The 26,748-nt window shown below is 39.1% G+C and overlaps 1 long non-coding RNA gene across 1 annotated transcript in view; it reads right to left on the bottom strand.

Annotated features, from left to right (window-relative positions):
• Nucleotides 1-10,761: 10,761 nt before the first annotated feature.
• The window catches only part of LOC148778819 (uncharacterized), a 358,916-nt gene continuing 342,929 nt past the window's right edge, over nt 10,762-26,748 (bottom strand). Inside the window, exon 3 of the long non-coding RNA XR_016038097.1 lies at nt 10,762-13,444. This is a non-coding gene — a long non-coding RNA (uncharacterized LOC148778819). The remainder of the gene's footprint in view (nt 13,445-26,748) is intronic.

The following is a 26,748-nucleotide window of genomic DNA, read 5'->3' as shown; positions in this document are numbered from 1 at the left end:
AGATAGGGCTCTGATTTTTAAAGTTAGTAAGTAAAGGACAGTTGGCATTTTGGGAGGTTCCAAGCAGTGGCAGATGAGGTGGCAAGTAATGGAACCAGCCCCCTTGCTTACCCTGCTCTCCTCTCTGCACCATCATTGAAAGAATGTATTGTCTATAGAGAAAAGTAAAACAATAATAAAATCAATTTTAAAGAAAGGCTTCTTTTCAATGTCACAATGCACTGGCCATTTTAAACACTTTCAGTGATAAAACATTCAGCTTCATTTATTGGAGTGAACCTACCTTTATGTCACTTGTTCTAAGAACTTGCTACACTTCAAGGTGTAAGTTGCAATTTGACCTTGGAGGGCCGTGTCTTAGACATTGTTCACCACTTTAATGAATCATGATCCGCTCTTTGCAGCCCCATTGACTGTAGCTTGCCAGGCTTCTCTTTCCATGGAATTTTCCAGGCAAGAACATTGAAGTGGGTAGCCGTTCCCTTCTCCAGGGGATCTTCCCGACCTGGAGATCAAATCCAGGTCCTCCACACTGCAGCCAGATTCTTTATGGTCCAAGACACCAGGGAAGCCCTAACACCAATTCAACGAATAGTTTTAGTCATTAATAACACAAGCATTTACCTACTGTTATTGGACAATATCTCAATTAAAGAAGAAATGTTAATATATTCTGTTTTATAATATAAAAGCTAACTTCTTGGGGGAAAGTATGCAATTCTATGGAGATTATTTTGTCAACTGTTTCTGCTATCTTGGTTTGGGATGAGATTTAAGAAGACAATAGAGAAAGAAGATTCTCCAGTAGAGAAGGGATAAGCTGCTACTGCCAGGCCTTGGTAGAATGCTGGTACAGAGCATAGAAGATCGGCTTTACAAACTGGTGTCAAATGCCTGGTTTTTACATTTCCTACTCCATGTTAAAGGAGAGTTTTGTCAAAATACTGCAGCCTCATACTATCAATAGTTATCTTTTGAGGAGTTATAAGAGGTATCCCTGTCTACATAGAAGAAGAGAGGGATGGATAAATACCTTCAGAAGCCTGGAATAGCAACTATGAGTTGGCAGAAGTTTAGCAGACAGAAATCTGAAGTCAAGTGTCTAGGAACAAAAATAGGTGTGGGAAACATATAAGCCTGGGAATCCCAATTATGAGCCTGGAAGGACTGTGGCAGAAAACAAACTATGAAGGGTTGAGGGGGGGCAGGAGAGCTCATGGCTCTCTGAAAGTTTTCCAATATTTATCACTAATCAGTAGCCTTCCTGTGTACAAAGGTGTCTAGATCTACTGACTGTTCTAAAGGAATTATAAAATCTCTAAGTTGGCAATCTCTCATTTCCTGAAAGCTGCAAAATAACAGAAAAATTTATACCCTTCCTCATTGCAACTGCTGATTCTCATGCCTTGGAAATTTTCAGAATTTCCCAAGACATACATGGTGGTGGTGGCGGCGGGGGTGGGGGTGGGGGGGCGGTCTGAAATGCACATGGCGGGAACATGATAAAGGGAAGGAAGGGCCACTAAAAGCAGAGCTTGAGTGTATTCCTATTAGAACTATTAAATAAGGCAGACCATGCTAAGTGCCGTATGATTCTAAAAGATTCCATGGTAAAGGAAAACTTGAACTGGTCCTTAGCAACAGGTAAGTTATCCACAGGAAGATAAGATGGGGAAAAGTTGAAAAGGAAGGAAAGGCATATCTAGATTTTTTAAAACTGCATTAGTAGATGCAACTAGAATTTTTTGTTTTTTAATCCATGTTTGAAGATATGAAGTTACAGATTCACTGGGTAGAAAATTATAAAGAGAGAAAATAAGACTATATGAAGTTGGGTACAATCACACCTGAAAAGGGCTTGCAGGACAAGATGAGTGATTTGTTCAATGTTCAGTGTGCATACGGAAACCTTAAAGAATTTTAAAGGTCTACTACTATAAGTTTATTCATTTTTTAAGTGCCTAGAGTTTCCAAAAACATGATCAATAATGGCAGATCCATAGGATAAGTTTCTCAAGTATCACATTTTCTGTCAAATTTTAAGCAACAAAAGAAGGTTGTGATTAACTAAAATAACCTTACCTGCTGCAATGAGTGATTATTGTGGTTCCAGCAAATACACAAGATAATGTGAAAATTCTGTTACTAAGCAAAGGAGAAAAACACTTAAATCTAAGGGGGAAAAAGTGTTGCCCTATGGCAACTGGGCATACTTGTCACAAACACTAAGCATTTATGGACCCCAAACGCCTAGCATTGTTTTTCAGAGTTCCCCAACGTCCAATGTTTTTCCTGCAGTGCAACATATGTAAGCTACTTAAATCAGCTTCTGACATCGCTTCAGCTTCAAACTGGAGGCTATGTGAGGCTTAGCAGATGGCAAAACCCATCCAGTTTTCTAAGTGTGTGTTCAGCATAAGGTGCTCGTATGTTCTCTTGGACCCGGCTGGGCTGAAATCTTCCCTTGGAGAAAAATACATGGTGTTCAATTTTATGGTGATGAGTCAGAATTCTGGCCACTTGAGCTACATTGTGCTTTTTTTCTTTCACAAAGGTTAAGAGTGCAGTCACAGTGGCTTAACCGCCCCTCAACCAGGCTTAGAAAAACTGAAAGTTGACTAATTGCCTTGTGACTGTGATTAAATTAAAGTCTGGATAATTCAAGACCCTCTAATCATCCCAGAAATTTAAATTTTTTCTTCCCTAAGATTCAGGTCTTCATTTTTTTTTCATGATCTGATCCATAATTTTTTAAATTTTTATTGGAGTATAGTTGATACACTGGAGAAGGAAATGGCAACCCACTCCAGTGTTCTTGCCTGGAGAATCCCAGGGACAGGGGAGCCTGGTGGACTTACGTCTATGGGGTCACACAGAGTCGGACACGACTGAAGTGACTTAGCAGCAGCAGCAGCAGTTGATACACAATGTTGTGTTAGTTTTTGCTGTACAGTGAAGTGAATTAGCTATACATACACATATATCTGGGCTTTCCTGGTGGCTCAGACAGTAAATAACCTGCCTGCAATGCAGGAGACCTGGGTTTGATCCCTGGGTTGGGAAGATCCCTTGGAGGAAAGCATGGCAACCCACTCCAGTATTCTTGCCTGGAGAGACCTTATGGACAGAGGAGCCTGCAGGCTAGTGTCTAAGCACAGCACAGCAGCATATAGAGTAGATTTTCTCATATAGGTCATTACAGAGTACTAAGTAGAGTCCCCTGTGCTGTACAGCAGGTCCTCATTGTTTATTTATTTTATATATAGTAGTGTGTATATGTCAGTCCCAATCTTCCTATTTATCTTGCTGCTCCCTTCCTTCTTGGTAACAATAAGTTTGTTTTCTACATCTGTGACTCTATTTCTGTTTTTTAAACAAGTTCATTCTCCTTTTTTAAGAAAATCAAAATTGTCTTTTTAGGTCTTTCATTTCAAGTCTCTCTGTGAAGTTTAGGCTCAGAAAAACAACAGCAGTAAAGACACGGTTTCAGAAATAAGAATGGGTTGACACTTACATCCCCGAATAGAAAAAAAAAATGACCAAAAAAATAAACAAGGCACAAAAGAATCCCCATTTACTGCATAACAACTATAAATTTCCCCCATCTGACATTCAAGACACTCTACAATCTGCTTGTCTTGCCTTACCAGAACTATTTCTACAGGTGCTGTGCTGAGCTTAGTGGCTCAGTCTTGTCTGACTCTTTGCATATTATCATTCGAATCAGGCTACTCCCTAATTTCTTAGAAACTATGTTGCCTCAGCTTGGCCTCTCTGCATAGCCTGGTCCCTTTTCTAGGAAGGACTTTTCAACCTGTTTCCCTCACCAACTCATTCTGTGATTCTGGCAAAGCTAAAATATAGTCCATGATGGAGGTGGGCTGGTGCAAATGGAGACTGGAACCAGAAGGCAGAAGGCCATGAATCATTTTCCAGGAAACTTGAACTTCATCCCCTAGGCCACTGTTTCATAAACTATCAATAAACCATCTAAACCATATGGGGACCTTTTTACAAGGCATATTCTTGGATCCAAGCATCCTAAATTAGCACCTCTGGAGCCTTTTAATAAAACCCATTAGGTTTAGATGCTAAGAAGGACTTCTCAGTGATTCCATTATACATATATAAAAGTTTGAGTGCTATCTCCACGTGAGCTCACTCAGTCATGTCCGACTGTTTGCAACTCCGTGAGCTGGAGCCTGCCGGGCTCCTTTGTCCATGGGATTTTCCAGGCAAGAATGCTGGAGCAGGTTGCCATTTCCTTCTCCAGGGGATCTTCAAGCTTGCATCTCTTGCATCTCCTGCATTGGCAGGCAGGTCCTTTACCAGCTGAGTCACCAGGGAAGCCCTTTGGATGCTATAGACATCTAATAACTACATACCTGAGAATGTGAGTGGATCTGTGCATTAGGAGAGAGAATTTGGACAGCAGAATGAGGCTAGGGTGCGTGGAGGAAGAAACTAGAAGCAGAAAGCCCAGTTAGGATATTTTTGCAGTGGCCACTATAAACTTCTTTCTCCTGAAACTATCTTCCTTCCTGGCTTATGAGGCATGGCTATTTCTTGATCCTCTTGCTACATCTGCATCTACCCTTCTGAATCTCTCACGCTTGTCCTCTCATTCTGGCATCTCTTTCAATGTCATTTTTCCTCTGGGTTGTGTCGAAAGTCCACTTCTCATTGTAGAGTCTCCTAAATATCTCATCTAACCCTTTAGCTTCAAGTACCACCTTTATACTGCTGTCCCACAAATTTATATTTCATGACAGAAGATTTATATTTCCACCTACGTAGTAAGATGCTCTACCTAATATTTCATGAGAATGTCCAAAATTTACACTTTCCTCTGTCTCTATACCTATATCTCTTTCTTTAGTTCCTGTCTTACATGTAGAGGGATAGCAAAATCCACCTATTACCACCCCAAGCCAGACGCCTGAGCATATCACTTAAAACTCGCTCTATTCTTCATGCCACCCACCCCCACACTGTTTGGTTTTTGCTCTATTTTTCTATTAATAATTATCTTTTCAATTCATACTTTCCTTTACTTCTTCACCTCATATCTTTGGTTTAGATCTCAAATCCTGAGAAGACTGGAACGTATCCCACTTCCCCAGACAAAAGTAAAAACAAATGTTGCATGCACAACAGAGAAAAGGGGGGGGGGAAATCCCCCTAAGTTGAAGATAATTATGAGCATGAAATAGTTGCAGTGAAGAAGAAAATCTATAACTTAAGGCTTTATAGCTGTAGGTTATTTGCCAAAATATAAATAACTTTCCACTACAGAATTCTAAGTGTGCTTGCTAAAATTATAGCATTGGCAGAGTGGCCTCAACTTGTCACTATCAGAACATCACATGCTGTCATACCTACCATGTTGTGGCATGGAGGTAGAGAAACACTAAGGGAAACTGGAACTGACTCTTTCAGGCCAGCTTCCAACTCCCTATCCTGATGTGTAAAGGTAAAAATAGTGACTTGCAGAGTGAGAAAGAAGTGTGTGTGTGTGTGTGTGTGTGTGTGTGTGTGTATGCATGCGTGCAACTACGGCCTCTTGCACCTGCCTGTTAATGGAGATGAGGTGAGTAAGAGTGGCGGATTTTTATGTGATTCAGATTTTCAAGAACTCAGTTGAAGATGCTCCAGAGTCACTGGATTAACTGCAGACTCCTGGAAGAATGGGAGTTCCCCAGTCTTGCACTTTGGGAGACTAATAAAGATCACTGGGCATGGAATTTAAGTTGTAAAACTATCACCATTGGGAGACCTAGTCTGTTTCAGTTCAAATAGAGACAGAAACTAGAAATCATAAATTCTGGTAAAGTCTAGTATTTAAAAGTATTCTTTTCCCCTAAAATCATTGTCCTTAAACTATAGCTTTGAATTTTGTTTGTTTCATTTGCTGAGATTTCAGTATATAAAGATCAGTTTAAATCTGGTTAATATTTTTATTTGGATTGTTTGTTCTTCCTTAAAAACAAAACTGTGAAAATAAGAGGAAGAAATACATTGGCTGCATTTACTTTTCACACACTCAACACATGCTGTTATAGGAAGATTTACCCTGCAAGTATGAATCTGCTGAAGATTCATAAGCTATGCCATTTGTATTTTTCAGCATTTCTTCAGGCATAGATCCATACTTGATCTCCTCTGTAAACAAAATATGCACACATTTTTCTTCTTTCAGATTTCCCAAACAAGTCTATTTCCTTCTCCCTTTTCTTCTTCTTTCATCCCTTTCTATGGTTTTTTACCTCGGCTTTCCGGCATATAGCACTTAATTTCTTGGTAATTAGAAAGCAAATTAGGGGATGATGTCAGTGAAAATGGAATAAGCACCTCTAACACTTCACCCTTTTGTAAAACCAACTAAAACACTGGCAGGAGGGAGTTGCGGGGGAATGTCAAAATCAGCTTCTCAGAACTCTGGAAATTAACCAAAGTCCTTTAACAATATATTTAAGAATTTATTCAAGAAAATTTGCTGAATCTTGGTAAGAATAGTGACCTTTATGACATTTGAACTTGCCCTAGTCTAATCACCCTCTCCCTAGTTCTGTGATAAGCCTCAAATATTAACAACCCACAATGACAGGGTAAACTGGCAATCAAACATCTACTAGAAATGACAGAATGAGGGTGGAGGGCTTCCAAAGCCTCATCTCAGAAAATTGTGATTATTTTCTGTCCACAGTTCCCTGAGAAATCCTACTCACAAGTTGTGTCACTTGACCTGATTCCCTGCTTACCCAGTGAAAATGGCCTTTTTCCTGGGCATGTTTGTCAAAATCAGTCAGCAGCTCTGTTTAAAATTACAGCTGCTGAGGTGGTGGTAAGAGTTAAGGCAAACATCAAACTAATCAAAAAACTTAAAAGGCTGGGGGGGAAATGTGGTAAGAATGTGGAGAAATTAGAACCAAAATATATACTGCTGGTGGGAGTATAAAACAGTGTAGCTACTTTGGAAAACAGTCTGGCAGCTCCTCAAATGATTATATATAGAGCTGCCATATGATCAGAAATTTCAGTCCTCTATATATATATATATATCCCCCCAAAATTGAAAACATATGTCTACATGAAACTTGTATATGAATGTTCATAGAAGCATTATTCATAACAGTCAAAAAATGGAAACAGCCCAAATGTCCATCAGTTAATGAACAGATAAAATGTGGTACAATACTTGTTCTGTCACTAATTTTTAAGTTATCTATACCAAGGTACCAAGCATTGTGGGTTTCATTTTCCTTGCATGCTATGTGCTAAACTGCTTCAGTTGTATCTGACTCCTTTCAACCCCATGTAAAATAAAGATGCTTGACTATATGGGCCTATCCCATCCTATCCCATGTGACCTTGAAATTCTATGACTCTATGTATGGAATAATTTCTACTGTAATTAGAGATAAGTTAAAGAATGGCATCCTGGTTTCTAGTAGAAATAATAACAAATAATTGCTGATAATCATCGAGCACTATCCTAAGGGGTTGGAATACATCATTGAATAAAATGTGCAATGCTTCTTGTCCTCATGGAGCCAACATTCTCACTAAGTGTATTCTTCCCTCCTCCCTTCCCTTATCTATAACTATGTAAGTATAGCAATAAAATTTCAAAATTCTGATACTAAAGTAGTTACTATATTTGATTTCTTAAATGGTATACTGTAAAACTATTCTTTTACAAATTTCTTACAAATTTGTAAGTATTCTTTTACAAATTCTCTTACAAATTTCTGTTAGCCCCATTTCTTACAAGAAAGTGGCATCATTACCATTCACGGTGATTATTACCTGAGGGAAAGTCATTACCAGGGGTTTGATTTAGTAAGTTACTGACTGGAGACCCACACCTTAGATCTACAGTAATAAAAATTTAACTATAACCTTGAACAGATCAGAATCCCATGAGCTTGGTCAACATTTTCTAAAATATCCCTTGTTTCATTATGTTTATTAACACAGATATTAGAATCCAGGACTAAATTAATCATGTTATGACTCTCATAGCATGAGAGTCATGACAGTCATGAGGCCTCAGGAAGCATCACTATGAGCCAAGGTGGCTGAGGTAATGGAATTCCAGCTAAGCCATTTCAAATCCTAAAAGATGATTCTTTTAAGGTGCTGCACTTACTATTACAGCAAATTTGGAAAATTCAGCAGTGACCACAGGACTGGAAAAAGTCAGTTTTTCATTCCAATTCCAAAGAAGGGCCAAAGAAAGTTCAAACTGAACAACTGCACTCATTTCATACACTAGCAAAACAATGCTCAAAACTCTTCAGGCTAGGTTTTAACAGTATGTAAACCAAGAACTTCCAGATGGACAAGCTGGATTTACAAAAGGCAGAGGAGCCAGGTATCAAATTACTAACATCCATTGGATCATACAGAATTCCAGAAAAACATCTGCTTCATTGACTACATTAAAGCCTTTGACTCTGTAGATAACAACAAACTGTGGAAAATTCTTCAAGAGATGGGAATACCAGACAACCTTACCTATCTCCTGAGAAAACTGTATGCAGGTCAAGAAGCAACAGTTAGAATTGGACATGAACCAACAGACTGGTTCCAAATAGGGAAAGAAGTACGTCAAGGTTATATATTGTCACCCTGCTTATTTAACTTACATGCAGAGTACATCATGAGAAATGCTGGGCTGGATGAAGCAAAAGCTCAAATCAGATTGGAGGGAGAAATGTCAATAACCTCAGATATGTAGATGACACCTCAGATATGTAGATGGAAAAAAGTGAAGAGGAACTAAAGAGCCTCTTGAAGAAAGTGAAAGAGGAGAGAGAAAAAGCTGGCTAAACAGTCAACATTCAAAAAAAACGATGATCAGAAATTTTTCTCAGGGAAAGAAAGCAATTAGTTATTGACATCTAACCCTTTCCTAAAAATATAAAATTGTATCAAACACAAAGTTAATATAGCTTATAATAATGGCCAAAACATTTATGTAGCTAAGGCTAAATCTAATAAAATATTTCTAAGACCACTACTGAGAGAAACTTTAAACTCTAACTGAAACACATTATCAGTGATCTAAAATAGTGATATACACCATATTCATAGATATTATACTTTATTAAAATATCAGTTGCACACAAATGAGCATGTCATATTCAATCCAACAGCAGTAAAAATACTAAAAAAGTTTTCAGCTGAACTTGATAAGCTCATTCAAAAATTTACATAAACAACTAATAACCATCACCAGCTAAGACTTTACCAAAGACTAAAGTAAGAGAGTTGACCTACCAGTTCTCAAATTTTTCAGAATATATTAGTTATAGCTAGACACTGACACTAGATATTAAAATATCAATAAACTCAGATATGATATGTAGATGACCACCCTTATGGTAGAAAATGAAGAAGAACTAAAGAGCCTCTTGATGAAAGTGAAAGAAGAAAGTGAAAAAGTTGGCTTAAAGCTCAACTTTCAGAAAACTAAGATCATGGCATCTGGTCCCATCACTTCATGCAAATAGATGGGGAAACAGTGGAAACAGTGACACACTTTATTTTCTTGGGCTCCAAAATCACTGTAGATGGTGACAGCAACCATGAAATTAAAACATGCTTGTTTCTTGGAACAAAAACTATGACCAACCTAGACAGCATATTAAAAGGCAGAGACATCACTTTGCCAACAAAAGTCCATCTAGTCAAAGCTATGGTTTTTCCAGTATTCATGTATGGATGTGAGAGTTCGACTATAAAGAAAGTTAAGAGCCGAAGAATTGATGTTTTTGAACTGTGGTGTTGAAGAAGATTCTTGAGAGTCCCTTGGACTACAAAGAGATCAAACCAGTCAATCCTAAAGGAAATCAGTCCTGAATATTCATTGGAAGGACTGATTTTGAAGCTGAAACTAATACTTTGGCCACTGATGGGAAGAACTGACTCATTGGAAAAGACTCTGATTCTGGGAAAGATTGAAAGCAGGAGAAGGGCACAGCAGAGGATGAGATGGTTGGATGGCATCACCGACCAATCAACATAAGTTTGAGCAAGCTCTGGGAGTTGGGACAGGGAAGCCTGGTGTGCTGTAGTCCATGGAGTCGCAAAGAGTTGGACACACCTGAGCTACTGAACTGAACTGAGACATTGGCACAAGTTAAAGAGAATAAGGAGTTCATAAAGAATCCAGTAAAACACATGGAAATTTTATACATAATAGATCAGTGAAGAAATGAATTTTTCAATAAATCATGAAAAATAATTGGTCTCCCTTGGAAAATAATACATCAGATCTCTACTCCACGGTGTGTATGAATTTCAAATCCAGGCATATTAAAGATTAAAATATAGTAAAAGCAAAACTCTAAAACTCAATAGAAAATATGGGGACCAGAGGTGAAAAGGTAATTTGTAAACTTACAAGATGCAAAAACTTATCCCATAAGAGAAAATACTGACAAATTTAGTTTCATTACATTTAAAATTTCTACTCAACACACTGGGGATTAGGTTTCAACATGAGAGTTTGGAGAAGACTCAAACATTCAGTTTACTGCACTGCTTTTTCCTACTTTATTCTTAACTTCGGTTGTCCTCAATCACAAAGGTACATGTATTGGACATTCAAAAACCACACATAAGTCAATATGTATTTTTCCTTATTTCTCATAAACATGCTTTGAAAAAACAAAAAACACTACTGCCTTTGTGTGTGTGTATGTGCTCAGTTGTGTCTGACTTTTCACTTCCCCATGGACTGTAGCCCTCTAGGCTCCTCTGTCCATGGAATTTTCCAGGCAAGATTACTGGAGTGGGTTGCCATTCCCTCCTCCATGGGATCTTCCCGACCCACGGATCGAACCCATGTCTCTTGTGTCTCCTGAATTGACAGGCGGATTCTTTACCACTAGTACCACCTTCCCATATACAGTCTTTGGGGGGAAAAAAACACACTACTGCGTTTAGTAAAATATCAAATGCATAGGATGATTTCTATGATGCTAAAATAACTATTTCCTGTTTATAAGAACCATTTGCAAAATATACAGAATTTTAAATTTTCTAGTATTTATTAATTAGTAAATATTAGTCAGAGGAAATCACATTCAAGCTGGGACAACACTGTTATAATTTGTTTTATTTCCACACATATTTAAATGCTCTCTGAGAAATGTAACACCTGCAGACCCAAGACATTGGTTACACTCTAAATTTACTGGCAAAAAGAAAGTGAGTAGATATTCAATATGTACAATAAATATCCAGTCACTAATGTAAACATCCTTGGCAAACAACTAACTAAACTCCAACAGTGCCCACTGAGTCCTGCTGGCATAGCAGAGGGTGCTGCAGAGTGAATACTGAGCCTGTTCCAAAATCCCGCAGCAACATTCTAAATAAACATGCCCAGATTTCTGAGCTGCATTTCATATAGCATCCTCAGAGTCACACAGGAAGATACCATGTCTATCTCTGCAGAACACAAACTGAAGAAAATCATAGTTGCCTGATGACTCAGAACATACATAAACTAGGAAGACGGTATATTTGTATTGGTCTTGCCTGGACCATTAACCTCACTGGAACTCAAGGAACACAAAAGCATACCATGAGGTGTAGCTTCAACCAGGCTTTGTCACAGATCTAGGAAAATCAGTGCTTAAATAAGTATTTTCTTACTTATCCCGATAAGTAAAAGAAAAAGCATAGCATGTATCTTATTATGGTTATGGAGGCCTGTATTTTTGGTCAAAAGAATATACAAAGCATTTAGGTATATTTACCACTGGAATGGTTAATACAGTCATTTCTATTTAGGGAATAATTTAACAATTTAAAGAAAAGATAATGATCATTAGAAGTATGACAGAGAAAATAGTATTAATGTCATTGAAATCACAATTCTTTATAAAAATCACTATTTTATGCCAGAGATCTGAAAGCTCTTCCTATAAGGGTCTGATAATCAATAAACTGACTTTGTGCTCCATACAGTCTGTTGGTAACTGTTTAACGCTGCCACTGCAGCATGATAACAGTCACAGACCATACAGAAACCAATGAACGGGCTGTGTTCCAATAAAACTTTATTTATTGTGTCAGCCAATAAGGTCATTCAGGTTTTTCCATAGATGTAATGGAAAAACTCGAACGAACTTTTTGGCCAACTCAATACAAATGCGTTGGGCCAGATTTGGCCCATTGGTCATAGTTTGGCAAACTCTTTTCTACACTGTTCAGTGGTTAGAAATTGTGATTTTATGAAGGCTGTACTCCTGTTTAAGACGATAACACAGTTTTAAATAATTCTTCATCTACTCATCAGATATTTAAACTAAATTAACTTTTCCTTTTTACAAATATTTATTTTACTACCTAGACATGAGAAGAAAAGACACAAGTTACAACTGCCTTTTGTTACACCACATGTAATACTAGATTTCTCTCTATTTTTAAAAGTAAGTTTTGGTCAATATCAGTATCTATAAAGCATTATGATAAAAATTAATCAGAAGGTGAATTGAGAACAATTTACAAAATGGATTTCAGGAGACATATCATTTATGAAACAGGGCATATTGATTATTAAGACAACTCAACAATCTGTAATGATCAGATTTCTCATGCCAGGATGTATTTGTTTTATCACAAAGAAGTCATCTTTTCTCTTATTACCTTCATGAAATTTCAAAGACAAATATATTTTGTTCTGTATTCAGAGAGGTAGAACACTCTTGAATGAACAGCTGCTGATCACTTGAGGAGCTTTTGAGCTTACAATCAAGGTAGATGAATATTTCAGCTCAATCAAAACACAAAACAAAATTATCTCTTCATTGTGGATTCTCTATGACAACTCTCTCTTTCAAAACATGAAAATCCTCAGTGAAACTGAACAATAAAGAAACATAATAAACCAGATGCTTTCTGTCACTTTTCTGTTTTATGATTCACATATCCTGAAAGTATAATTTATATCTGTATATTAAATAAATTTTGTTACCAGCAACCAAACCTTATTTTCTGTGGAAAGAGCTGTGGACTGTCAGAGGGCTGGGTTCTAGTCCTTATTCTGGGTTCTAGTTATTATTCTAATAAGCAGCTGTATGTCTGGAGTGAAGCAAAAAATTATTCCAGAAAATTGGAAGCAGGGTGAAGACATATAGACTTTATGGGCTCCAATGACCACTGCTGCTGCTGCCGCCAAGTCGCTTCAGTCATGTCCGACTCTGTGCAACCCCATGGATGGCAGCTCACCAGGCTCCCCCATCGCTGGGATCCTCCAGGCAAGAACACTGGAGTGGGTTGCCATTTCCTTCTTCAATGCATGAAAGTGAAAAGTGAAAGTGAAGTCGCTCAGTCGTGTCCGACTCTTAGCAACCCCATGGACTGCAGCCTACCAGGCTCCTCCGTCCATGGGATTCTCCAGGCAAGAGTACTGGAGCAGCTTTACCTGAAACCAGAGAAATACCAATGTTGGTCAATGAATATCCAATGATCCATGAAAATAAACTGGTGCACCTTGTCTGATTGAGGAATATAGAAGCCTCATTAGAGAAGAAATGCCTCAAACTACTTGCAAGAAACAAGATGGCCAGATCAGGAGAGATTTCTAAAGCTAAGGAGAATGGGCATCTCACTATGTGAGGCACTACAAACCTCCCAGGTGATCTCTAGGTCATCAGAAGCAATTGAGCTTCCAGAAGTATTTCCTGCCCCTGGAGTGTGATTCACAGTTGATAGGCAACATGACCAAACAAACCAACCCCTGGCAGGATCAGAATGGGGCTTTAAGGCTTTTCCAGCAGAGGGCAGCAGAGGCAAGAGCTAAGAAAGAAAACCCGTAACAAGTGAGAAAGGAAATGAAGGCAATACGTAGGTATAATCTACAGAGGGCTAAGTTCCAAATGGTATCCATCTGGAAAAAATGCCACTTTTTTGATTAATATATTTTATGGAACACTGAAGGAAGGAGGATCAAACGGTGTGATGTTCAGCCTTAAAGCGGATTTCAATTATGATTATTGATTTCATCATCCTCTTACTTACCTTAGATTGTAAGCAGTGTGCTTACTTCTTAAATACACACATGTACAAGAATATATACCCACAAACTGGGCACATAAGAATTTAACAATTTGACAGTCCTAAGAACAACATTCCCTTTCTTCCGGGTGCAATGGGGATAGACGGAATAAACTATTTGAAAAAAAGTTTCAGTCAGTGAGCAATGGGAGAAAGCCTTCTAGAGAGTATTTAACCCATAAGAGATTCCTGGTCCTTCTGAAATCATGGGTAATTAAAAAAGTGTTTGACATGACATCATGTGGAAGGTGCCCAGAGGTATCATCTTGATGTTGCTGCTGCTGCTAACACAGCAGCAATTCCTACTTAACCCAAGTTCCTTCATGTCAAAAAGAAAAAGACTTCTAATTGTGACTGCTATAATGGAAACATTAAATTCTTTAAGGACTGAACCAAGCATTTTGAGGGTAAGAAGAAAAGAAATCACAGCAATTGATTCAAGGTGAGTAAAACTAGGAAGTGTCCATTCAAATTGTTTCAGTCCTCAAAACAGCTAATATGCAGGTCAGCAAGACAGGACAACAGAGAATCCATAACCTACAAAAAGAAAAAGATCTGCAATACTTCCCCAATCATTTGTGGCTAATAAATTTACCCTTCACATGAGAGAGAAGGAATTCTGATTTAAGAAAGAAAAATGCTGTATTGTTCTTCACAGTGCTTAACTATACACCCAGATCAGTTCAGCCAATCTTGAATCATAAGAAAAACCTTAACATGCCATTGTCTTTCTTACATTCTTGTTCCTAATATTCTTGCATTAGATTCAAGTATCTCATGATAGAATTGGGAACCAATTGCTACACAAGGAGATAGTATATACAAAGAAAAGACTCATGCACCAATTATGTGGTAAGTGTTTACAGCACTAATGCTAGGACATATTTATTGATTTATTCAACAAGTTCTTACTGAACAACTTCCTTTGCCGGATATTATGCTAGGTGACAAAAGCCTGTGTATAAGATCCCTAGAAGCTCTGTTTATCCATGAGCGAACTTGGACAAGCGGGTGCAGGAAGGCCGAGAGGAGCTACTCCACATCCAAGATCAGGAGGGGCGGTCGTGAGGAGATACTCCTCATACAAGGTAAGGTGCAGTGGCTGCACATTGCTGGAGCAGCTGTGAAGAGATACCCCACAACCAAGGTAAGAGAAACCCAAATAAGATGGTAGGTACTGCAAGAGGGAGTCAGAGGGCAGACACACTGAAATCTTAATCACAGAAAACTAGTCGATCTGATCACACGGACCACAGCCTTGTCTAACTCAATGAAACTAAGCCATGCCGTGTGGGGCCACCCAAGATGGGTGGGTCATGGTGGAGAGCTCTGACACACTATGGTCCACTGGAGAAGAGAATGGCAAACGACTTCAGTATACTTGCCTTGAGAACCCCATGAACAGTATGAAAAGGCAAAATGATAGGATACTGAATGAGGAACTCCCCAGGTCGGTAGGTGCCCAGTATGCTACTGGAGCTCAGTGGAGAAATAACTCCAGAAAGAATGAAGGGATGGAGCCAAAGCAAAACAAATACCCAGTTGTGGATGTGACTGGTGACAAGGTCCGATGCTGTAAGAGCAATATTGCATAGGAACCTGGAATGTTAGGTCCATGAATCAAGGCAAATTGGAAGTGGTCAAACAGGAGATGGCAAGAGTGAACGTCGACATTTTAGGAATCAGTGAACTAAAATGGACTGGAATGGGTGAATTTAACTCAGATGACCATTACAACTACTACTGTGGGCAGGAATCCCTTAGAAGAAATGGAGTAGCCATCATGGTCAACAAAAGAGTCCGAAATACAGCACTTGGATGCAATCTCAAAAACGACAGAATAATTTCTGTTCTTTTCCAAGGCGAACCGTTCAGTGTTACAGTAATCCAAGTCTATGCCCCAACCAGTAATGCTGAAGAAGCCGAAGTTGAACGGTTCTATGAAGACCTACGAGACCTTTTAGAACTAACACCCAAAAATTATGTCCTTTTCATTATAGGGGACTGGAATGCAAAAGTAGGAAGTCAAGAAACACCTGGAGTAACAGACAAATTTGGCCTTGGAGCACAGAATGAAGCAGGGCGAAGGCTAATAGAGTTTTGTCAAGAGAATGCACTGGTCATAGCAAACACCTTCTTTCAACAACTCAAGAGAAGACTCTACACATGGACATCACCAGATGGTCAACACCGAAATCAGATTGATTATATTCTTTGCAGCCAAAGATGGAGAAGCTCTATAGAGTTAGCAAAAACAAGACCAGGAGCTGACTGTGGCTCAGATCATGAAATCCTTATTGCCAAATTCAGACTTAAATTGATGAAAGTAAGGAAAATCACTAGACCATTCAGATATGACCTAAATCAAATCACTTATGATTATACAGTGGAAGTAAGAAATAGATTTAAGGGACTAGATCTGATAGATAAGAGTGCCTGATGAACTCTGGACAGAGGTTTGTGACATTGTACAGGAGACAGGGACCAAGACCACCCCATGGAAAAGAAATGCAAAAAAGCAAAATGGCTGTCTCAGGAGGCTTTACAAACAGCTATGAAAAGAAGAGAAGTGAAAAGCAAAGGAGAAAAGGAAAGATATAAGCATGTGAATGCAGAGTTCCAAGGAATAGCAAGGAGAGATAAGAAAGCCTTCCTCAGTGATCAATGCAAAGAAATAGAGGAAAACAACAGAATAGGAAAAACAAGAGATCTCTTCAAGAAAATTAGAGATACCAAGGGAACATTTCATGCAAAGATGGGCTCCATAAAGGACAGAAATGGTATGGATCTAACCGAAGCAGAGGATATTAAGAAGAGGTGGCAAGAATACACAGAAGAACTGTACAAAAAAGATCTTCACGACCAAGATAATCATGATGGTGTGATCACTGACCTAGAGCCAGACATCTTGGAATGTGAAGTCAAGTGGGCCTTAGAAAGCATCACTACAAACAAAGCTAGTGCAGGTAATGGAATTCCAGTTGAGCTATTTCAAATCCTGAAAGATGATGCTGTGAAAGTGCTGCACTCAATATGCCAGCAAATTTGGAAAACTCAGCAGTGGCCACAGGACTGGAAAAGGTCAGTCTTCATTCCAATCCCAAAGAAAGGCAATGCCAAAGAATGCTCACACTACCACACAATTGCACTCATCTCACACGCTAGTAAAGTCATGCTCAAAATTCTCCAAGCCAGGCTTCAGCAATATGTGAACCGTGAACTTCCAGATGTTCAAGCAGGTTTTAGAAAAGGCAAAGGCACCAGAGATCAAATTGCCAACATCTTCTGGATCATGTAGAAAGCAAGAGAGTTCCAGAAAACTATCTATTTCTGCTTCATTGACTATGCCAAAGCCTTTGACTGTGTGGATCACAGCAAACTGTGGAAAATTCTGAAAGAGATGGGAATACCAGACCATCTGACATGCCTCTTGAGAAAACTGTATGCAGGTCAGGAAGCAACAGTTAGAACTGGACATGGAACAACAGACTGGTTCCAAATAGGGAAAGGAGTATGTCAAGGTTGTATATTGTCACCCTGCTTATTTAACTTCTATGCAGAGTACATCATGAGGAACGCTGGGCTGGAAGAAGCACAAACTGGAATCAAGATTGCCGGGAGAAACATCAATAACCTCAGATATGCAGATGACACCACCCTTATGGCAGAAAGTGAAGAGGAACTCAAAAGCCTCTTGATGAAAGTGAAAGAGGAGAGTGAAAAGGTTGGCTTGAAGCTCAACATGCAGAAAACGAAGATCATGGCATCTGGTCCCATCACTTTGTGGGAAATAGATGGGGAAACAGTGGAAACATTGTCAGACTTTATTGGGGGGCTCCAAAATCACTGTGGATGCTGACTGAAGCCATGAAATTAAAAGTCGCTTACTCCTTGGTAGGAAAGTTATGACCAACCTAGATAACATATTAAAAAGCAGAGACATTACTTTGCCAACAAAAGTCCGTCTAGTCAAGGCTATGGTTTTTCTAGTGGTCATGTATGGATGTGAGAGTTGGACTATGAAGAAAGCTGATCACCGAAGAATTGATGTTTTTGAACTGTGGTGCTGGAGAAGACTCTTGAGAGTCCCTTGACTGCAAGGAGATCCAACCAGTCCATTCTAAAGGAGATCAGTCCTGGGTGTTCATTGGAAGGACTGATGCTAAAGCTGAAGCTCCAATTCTTTGGCCACCTCATGCGAAGAGTTGACTCACTGGAAAAGACTCATGCTGGGAGGGATTGGGGGTGGGAGGAAACGGGGATGACAGAGCATGAGATGGCTGGATGGCACCACCGACTCGATGGAGGTGGGTTTGAGTGAACTCCGGGAGCTGGTGATGGACAGGAAGGCCTGGCGTGCTGTGATTCATGGGGTCGCAAATAGTCAGACACGACTGGGACTGAACTGAACTGAACTAGCAAGGACAACATAGCTTATGTGAAGAGTAAACTAAAATAATCTTCATTAAGAAGGTGGGCTCTGTTAAGATCAACCAGCTCCCTCCAGGCACAGCTATCCATGAGATAGTTATCAAGAGAATTCTCTATGAAATGAACCCTAACTATTAAAGATTTTGATGCTCAGACTAATCAAAGACCATAAGTCAACCTTACCTTTGACTCCCTACAGAATTTTTGGTTTACCAAGACTTATCTATCATCAAGTAGGCTACATTTAAAATTACACTAGAAGGGGGGACTTTCCTGGTTGCCCAGTGGTTAGGATTTGGGGCTTTCACTGCCATAAGCCAGGTTCAGTTCCTGGTTGGGGAATCAAGATCCTACAGGGTGTACAGTATGGACAAAAACAAAAAGTAACAACAAAAAACATTACACAGCAAGAATAAAAACTAGTTTTCCCAGATTAGTGGATGGAGAATATGTCCATTAGAACAAGGTTCTTCAGATAGAACCTTGCTGGTCTTAGCACCAGGTCTTATTGGAACCTAGATAGAAATTGGGACAGATTTTAAATTTCTGATGAAGCACAGATGCCCTTGTTTCTGAATGGAGGAGGAAAGCCCATAAGTTTGATCTCCTATAGCATAAGGAGCAATGGGAAGTTCTATATTGACAAATGAAAAACCTTGCTTGTATATTCACCCAGAAGGGAAGCCATCTTAGCACTTCAAAGAGATAAACTGCAAGGGTGCCTTCAGGCAGACCAATATTTTCCTCAAATTGGATTTCTCTAATCCCTGAACTGTGACCAGCAAAGACTTCAGCCTAGAAAATTGATTTTTCAACTACACTTCCTGAGGACTCACCAGAGCCACAAAGTAAAAGAAACAATAATTCTTCTCTGTCCACTGCATTGATGAAATGAAGTCGCATGGTATTTTTATACCCACTAGTATAACTGAGAAATGGCCATGCAAATGGTTACCTTTTCATAGTTAAAATATTACATTCACTAAGGGAAGAAGGTTGTTTTTGTGCCATGTGGGGTGAGGTTGTTTATGTACCTTATACTGGCATTTTGCTCATTTTGATTTCTTTTTGTTTTGCTCAATAAATATTGAACTGCCTAGCCAATGCTTCTTCAAATGCCTCTAGAAACGGAGATTGAAAATAAAGTATGACCTCAGCCCAATGCTTCAGTAGCAACACAAAGACAAAATAAAACCTGGGTTCAGCACTCAAGGACTGAAAACGCAGACGTTGTTGTATCCTACGGCAACGACATAAATAATCAAAAAAGAATTGTTTGCGTAAAAGTCTGCTGTGTGTTTCCATTTTAATAGTCTTGAGTTTGTATTATAGCATGTCACCATGTGGGGGTCGGTAGACTGTACATACTTGACAGTTCATGAAATAAGGGCAATGTTGTTGAAGGGCTGAGTGTCCCACTGAAGCCATATTCAACCACCAGTAGGAAAGCCGTCCCTCAAGCATCTTCAAAGGAGCAACACCGGCATCAAGGAAAGCAGATTTTGAACCATCTTCCTTTAGTGTGTCCTGAAGCAAAAGAAGGGTTTTATTTTATCTTATACCCTCCAGTCTCCTTTGGAGTCTTTTCTGGTTTTTCTGGGCTTTTCACCCATAAATAATTCAACAGGTAAATTCCCTTAATGACATGGACACATGTCATCTGAAGTCATTAATTAAGGTTCATTCACATTTGAAAATGTCTCTTACCCATTTTTTTATTAACAGAAGTGTTTTTATCAGTTATTTTTAACTTCCAGCATTAGATTTTCTTTTTTGTCAAAAAAATTAATAACTCAGCAGCTCAGTCATTTTAGCACTATTATAAATTTTCCAGCCGTGGTGAATTTTAAAAATTATTTTCTCTGTCATTTTTCATCTTTGGCTAGGTCTATATTGCACCAAATACTAGGTAATTACTTAAGTGTTTATCGCCACAAGAAGTTTGCAAGTTTCTTACAGATAGGATTTATTCAGAATAGACCGGTTTTTAAAGTAGCACTGCACCTGGCAGTAACTAGTTTGTCTTCCATAAATAATGATGCTCTGTTTATTGTTTCCTCAGAGTCTCAAGTCTGTGTAGGGTTGGTCTCTGATTTTTACAGATCATTCTTTTCCTCTTTGATATCTACATTTTAGCATCTATTGAATCTCTAGTCATTTTTTAGTGGTCTCCTCAATGGTTAAATGAGAGATGAGGAGATCTGAATTTCAGGCAGCAGTGTCTTTGACTTTTTAAAGAAATTTAATAGTTCTTATCTGGACTTCAATGTCCTACTATGTAAAGTAAAATAATGGGCAAGGTGGTATATGTGTAAAGCTCCTTCTAGCACTAAAAACTGAAGTCTTATAATAAAATTTTCTAAGGCAAGATTCAGTTTATGTGCCTATCTTAGCCATCTGGTTCAGAATATTCAAAATTAAAATTATATGAAAGACCAACAAGAATTTAAGCATGATACCTCCTTAGAAGGGGCTTCCCAGGTGGCTCAGTGGTAAAGAGTCTGCCTGCCAGTGCAGGAGACACAAGTTCAATCCCTGGGTCAGGAAGAGCCCCTGGAGAGGGAAGTGGAAACCAACTCCAGTATTCTTGCTTGGGAAATCCCATGGACAGAGGAAATCCCTGACAGGCTACAATCCCCAGGGTCACAAAAGAATCAGGCATGACTTAGCCACTGAACAATAAACAACAACCTCCTTACAAACTTTGTAAGCATATATATTTTCTTTAGAATATAAAAATAAAATGATTTTATTACAGCAGCATTAATCTGCAAAATAGATATTCTAAAGATGGAACTAAGATCAATGGTCATAGGTTATAAGGAGATAGATCCAAGCTCAGTATATCAAGACCTTTTCAACAGTGAGTTTCCCAATAAACAGATTGGCTTCCCAAGGGGTATTAGGCTACCCATTCCAGGGAATTAAGACAGAATCCAACTAACCACTTGGCACTAATGAGAAGGTGGATGAAGGATCTTTAAAGTTCCCTCAAATTCTGAGATGTGGGGCATTAACACACAGAGAAGATTTATTTACTTAATTTTAAAATATCAGTCTATTTATAAAAATCAGATGTGTTAAAGGATAGGAAACATTTTATCAATTTTTTCATCATTTTTTAATTGTGCTATATCATTAAGGTACAGAAACTTCAAAAGATTGAGGCTCATAAAGAGATGCACTTTCTTTTCCTTAAGAAAAGATAAGAATCTGGAAGAGTCCATGCAGTAAACCATGTAAGGATGTAAGTTGGACTATAAAGAAAGCTGAGCACCAAAGAAATGATGCTTCTGAACTGTGGTGTTGAAGAAGACTCTTGAGAGTCCCTTGGACTGCAAGGAGATCCAACCAGTCCATCCTAAAGGAAATCAGTCCTGAATATTCATTGGAAGGACTGATGTTGAAGCTGAAACTCCAATCCTTTGGCCCCCTGATGCAAAGAGCTGACTCATTTGAAAAGACCCTGATGCTGGGAAAGACTGAACGCGGGAGGAAAAGGGGATGACAGAGGATGAGATGGTTGGATGGCATCACCCACTCAATGGACATGAGTTTGAGTAAACTCCGGGAGTTGGTGATGGACAGGGAGGCCTGGCATGATGCAGTCCATGGGGTCGCAAAGAGTCATACATGATTGAGCAATTGAACTGAACTGATGCAGTAAACTAGATTTCTGATGTTTTGCCCTATAGGAAAAACAATCAGTTGCAATAGGTAAGAACTATGGCCCACTGGTAGATTAGATGGACGGATGAGAGAGTCAATTCCTAGGCAGTGTCAACTACAAATTGGCACTTACTGAGGGCATTGCCAACAGAGTGAACAACAAAGACACTTGCCATCTGCCATGGAGATTGAAATGGCACCCCACTCCAGTGTTCCTGCCTGAAGAATCCAGGGACAGGGGAGCCTGGTGGGCTGCCATCTATGGGGTCGCACAGAGTCAGACATGACTGAAGTGACTTAGCAGCATGGAGACTGAACCCTGTGGTGCTATACCTGTTGACTTTCAACAACCCCTGAGGGAGTTCAGGGTGGAGTGAGGCACTTTCTGCTCTAGGGAATCTGGTGGGACAGGCCTTTAGATAGTTGGATGCTTCAGGAACCGATTTTATGATCTCAATCCTTGCATCTCCTCATATCTAAAGAAGCACTAAATCCTTCATGGTGACATCAGATCCTCATGACTAACAAAAAACTCTCTGTAAAATGAGTGCTTCACAGTATTGAACACCTTCTTCACCAAAACAGTATATATTGACCTCCCCCTACTGCCGCTTTGGAGCAGTCTCTCAGAGCTATCTGAAATGTTGCCTCCCAGGCTGCAGTCCTCATTTTGCCACCAATAAAACTTAACTCACAGCTCTCAAGTTGTACATCTTTTTTTGGGCAACAGCAGGGTTGATAAGAAGTCCAGGGTTCCTGAGGAGGAGAAAGGGATCTGGGGCTCTCAAGGAAATCAGTTCAGTTCAGTCGCTCAGTTGTGTCCGACTCTTTGCGACCCCATGAATCACAGCACGCCAGGCCTCCCTGTCCGTCAACAACTCCCGGAGTTCACTCAAACTCATATCCATCGAGTTGGTGATGCCATCCAGCCATCTCATTCTCTGTCATCCCCATCTCCTCCCACCCCCAATCCCTCCTAGCATCAGACTCTTTTCCAGTGAGTCAACTCGTCGCACGAGGTGGCCAAAGTATTGGAGTTTCAGCTTTAGCATCAGTCCTTCCAATGAACACCCAGGATTGATCTCCTTTAGAATGGACTGGTTGGATCTCCTTGCAGTCCAAAGGACTCTCAAGAGTCTTCTCCAGCAACACAGTTCAAAAGCATCAATTCTTCGGTGATCAGCTTTCTTCACCATCCAACTCGAGGAGGAGATAGGGGTCTGGAATTCTCAAGGAGGAGAAAAGGACAAGACTTTTTTTTTCTCTACATTCCTTAGTCTTAATCACATAAAATGTTTTTAAACCCAGAACTGATGATTACATAACAAATAACTCAGTTTAAACTCTGTATTAAGGATTATATAACAACAATGTATCATGAGGACAGTTTCTCCTTCCTAAAAACCTTCTGACTAATCCTATTATCTTAAAATGTATATTATGGGAGTGGGTATGGTAGGATCTTTCTATTGTTAACTTCTAATCCTGTTACCTTAAAATATAAATTGTGGGAGTGGGTCTGGTAAAATGTTTACAACTTTGAGACATTCTTTTGATTTATTATAATAATCAATTGAAAAAGTATATAACTCCCTTTTCTAAGACTAGCAAGGGGAGCACTCTCCGTCCCTCTTCTGATGTCTGTGTCAGAAGCTTTTTCTGTCCTTTTTCACTTTAATAAAACTCTGCTACACAAGAGCCCTGAGTGATCAAGCCTGGTCCCTGGTCCTGAAGTTAATCTTCTTCAGAGATCAGGAATCTGACATCATTCACCCTAAGCTATCACAGATAACAGTCATGAATTTCCAGTAGTCACTGTCATCCATACACAAAGTCATTCCAAAAATAAATGTATTAAAGATATGGAGAATCCATGGCTTTGGCTTTCAGTTTCTATATTTGAGAAGCAATTGCTTTATGGGTCATAGACTCCTTTGAAAATCCAATAAAACATGGGATTTGAACATAGGACGACATGACAGTTTGTCCTTTCTCATCTCTTTCCTGCTCTACATCATTTAGAGTTTATTTTTTAAGTCTTACAGAATATGGGGAAATTAGCTGATGCTCTACAAATAATGGTAATATATTTATTGGTTTCTCAGAAATTCCAAATCATGTCTAAGTTGGTCTCTGGCCTGTTTAGACTTACAGATAACTTTGTTCAAATAAAATCTGGATCCCACTGTGTAATGAGAAACTTTATTTCCTATACCTGAACAAGCATCTGAGAAACAGCTTTTGAGCTTAGTAAAAAGAACAAAAAACTGTGGTCCTGAGAAGAAACTGATTCTCAGAAATCAGATGCCTCTATAATGAAGTATCTACATATGCTCACTCAAGCTTGCTGAATTTCTGAAAATGTTTCCCTTTTTCAGAGGACCAGGAAATGAAAAGCCTAATTCCTCGAAACAGGGAGAGAACAGAGAGACCAGAAATCAGGAGAATTTCTACCAGTAATCCAACAGAGCCTGACAACCTACACAATTATACCCGCATATAACGCAGGTACTCCAGTAAGATTCTTGCTATTTAAAATACTATAATTGATAGGGCTGAGCCCAGAAAAAAAACAAGCAAAATGTCAACTCAGCTAAAAGGGGCTGAAAAATTAGAGTTGATGATCAGGCAAAACAATCAGAACAGTTACCCTGTAACAGTGAACTGTGAGAAGAGATAACTAAGGATGTGAATAAACACACATGCACTTCAGAATTTTTCAAGTGAAGCATAAAAACTTCTGGAGCCAAAAGATATAATTTCCCAATGTAAAAATTCAAAAGACGAGTTAAAGGATAGGGCATTATTGAGACACAAATTAGTAACTTGGAAGATTGAGTGTGAGACCTCTCAAATTATCTTAAAGTACAGAGCAAACTACAGAAATGGAAATCACAGAGGGAAATTAAATAAGAGAATTAAAGGATAGCTTCTGAAAAGTTTATACAAGAATATTATTAGTTCCACAGGAGGATTAAGAACAGATGGAAGAAAAGCAAATAAATAAATATTAGAAGGAAATTTTCCCCATGATGGAGGGAGACCTGAGTCTGCAAATTCAAAGCATTCAGCAAGGGCAGTATTAATGAGAAAAGGTACACACCTAAGCACACCCCAGTAAACTTCTTGAACTCTCAAGACAATTTTATTTTTAGTTATACACTTTCCAGCAGAAAGAATAACTAATGGAAAATACCAAAAATTTCATCTTCAATTTGGGGTAACTAGTAACAGTGGAATAGCATTCACAGAAACCACTGAAAGAAAAAGACTGTAATAACAAGAATTCTACACAACAATACAAAACAATCCAAACAATACAATCCACTACTGGCTGAGGTTAAAGAATATATATTTTATGATATACAAGACTTCAGAGAATGTAACACTTATGTGCTTCACCTGAGAAAAACGCTGGAGAAAAATTTCCTAATCAAGAAGAACAATCAGTTCAGTTCAGTTCAGTCGCTCAGTCGTGTCCGACTCTTTGCGACCCCATGAATCACAGCACGCCAGGCCTCCCTGTCCATCACCAACTCCCGGAGGTCACTCAAATTCATGTCCACAGAGTTGGTGATGCCATCCAGCCATCTCATTCTCTGTCGTCCCCATCTCCTCCCTCCCCCAATCCCTCCCAGCATCAGAGTCTTTTCCAGTGAGTCAACTCATCACATGAGGTGGCCAAATTATTGGAGCTTCAGCTTTAACATCAGTCCTTCCAATGAACACCCAGAACTGATCTCCTTTAGAATGGACTGGTTGGATCTCCTCACAGTCCAAGGGATTCTTAAGAGTCTTCTCCAACACCACAGTTCAAAAGCATCAATTCTTCGGTGATCAGCTTTCTTCACAGTCCAACTCTCACATCCATACATGACCACGGGAAAAACCACAGCCTTGACTAGACAGACCTTTGCTGGCAAAGTAATGTCTCTGCTTTTTAATATGCTATCTAGGTTTGTTACTTATTAGCAGTATTGTTCCTAAACTATGTTGCCCAAATAATTAGGTAGGAGAAGAAATAATACATAGAGAAGGAAATGGCAATCTACTCCAGTACTCTTGCCTGGAGAATCCCATGGACAGAGGAGCCTGGTGGGCTACAGTCCATGGGGTCTGACAGCGTTGGACATGACTGAAGCAACTTAGCACACATGCAGGAACAGTAAAAGCAGTTAAAATGCAATAATAAATAGAGTGGAAAAGAACTTCCAAATTAATAACAGGAAGGATAAGCAGATGGAACAGAAATTTGATCAGAGCAGAAACAATAAAGAAAATATAGAAATAAAATCAGACTCCTTAAGTAATAGGAGATTGTCTAACATTGAATTTGGAGGTAGGGAGCCCATCTATAGACTGATTTAAAGTAAGTGAACTTTTAAAAGTTTAATGAAAGAATAAGAAAAGAGATATCATGTAAGGGACACAAAATGGAAAGGGAGTTTAGGGATGGAGGAAGTGGAGGAGAAGGGGAAGAAGGCGAAGAAGAATTTAACGTGAAATACACTCATCGGATAAAACAGACACAATATAAATAGGAGATATTATCAGTTAATATGATAATGACCA

Source organism: Moschus berezovskii, chromosome 1 (genome assembly GCF_049115385.1).
Source record: "Moschus berezovskii isolate FMDL1 chromosome 1, NW_MosBer_1.0, whole genome shotgun sequence".
NCBI lineage: Eukaryota > Metazoa > Chordata > Mammalia > Artiodactyla > Moschidae > Moschus > Moschus berezovskii.
Note: the sequence above shows the minus strand (reverse complement) of the source record. Positions and strands in the feature narration are given on the sequence as shown.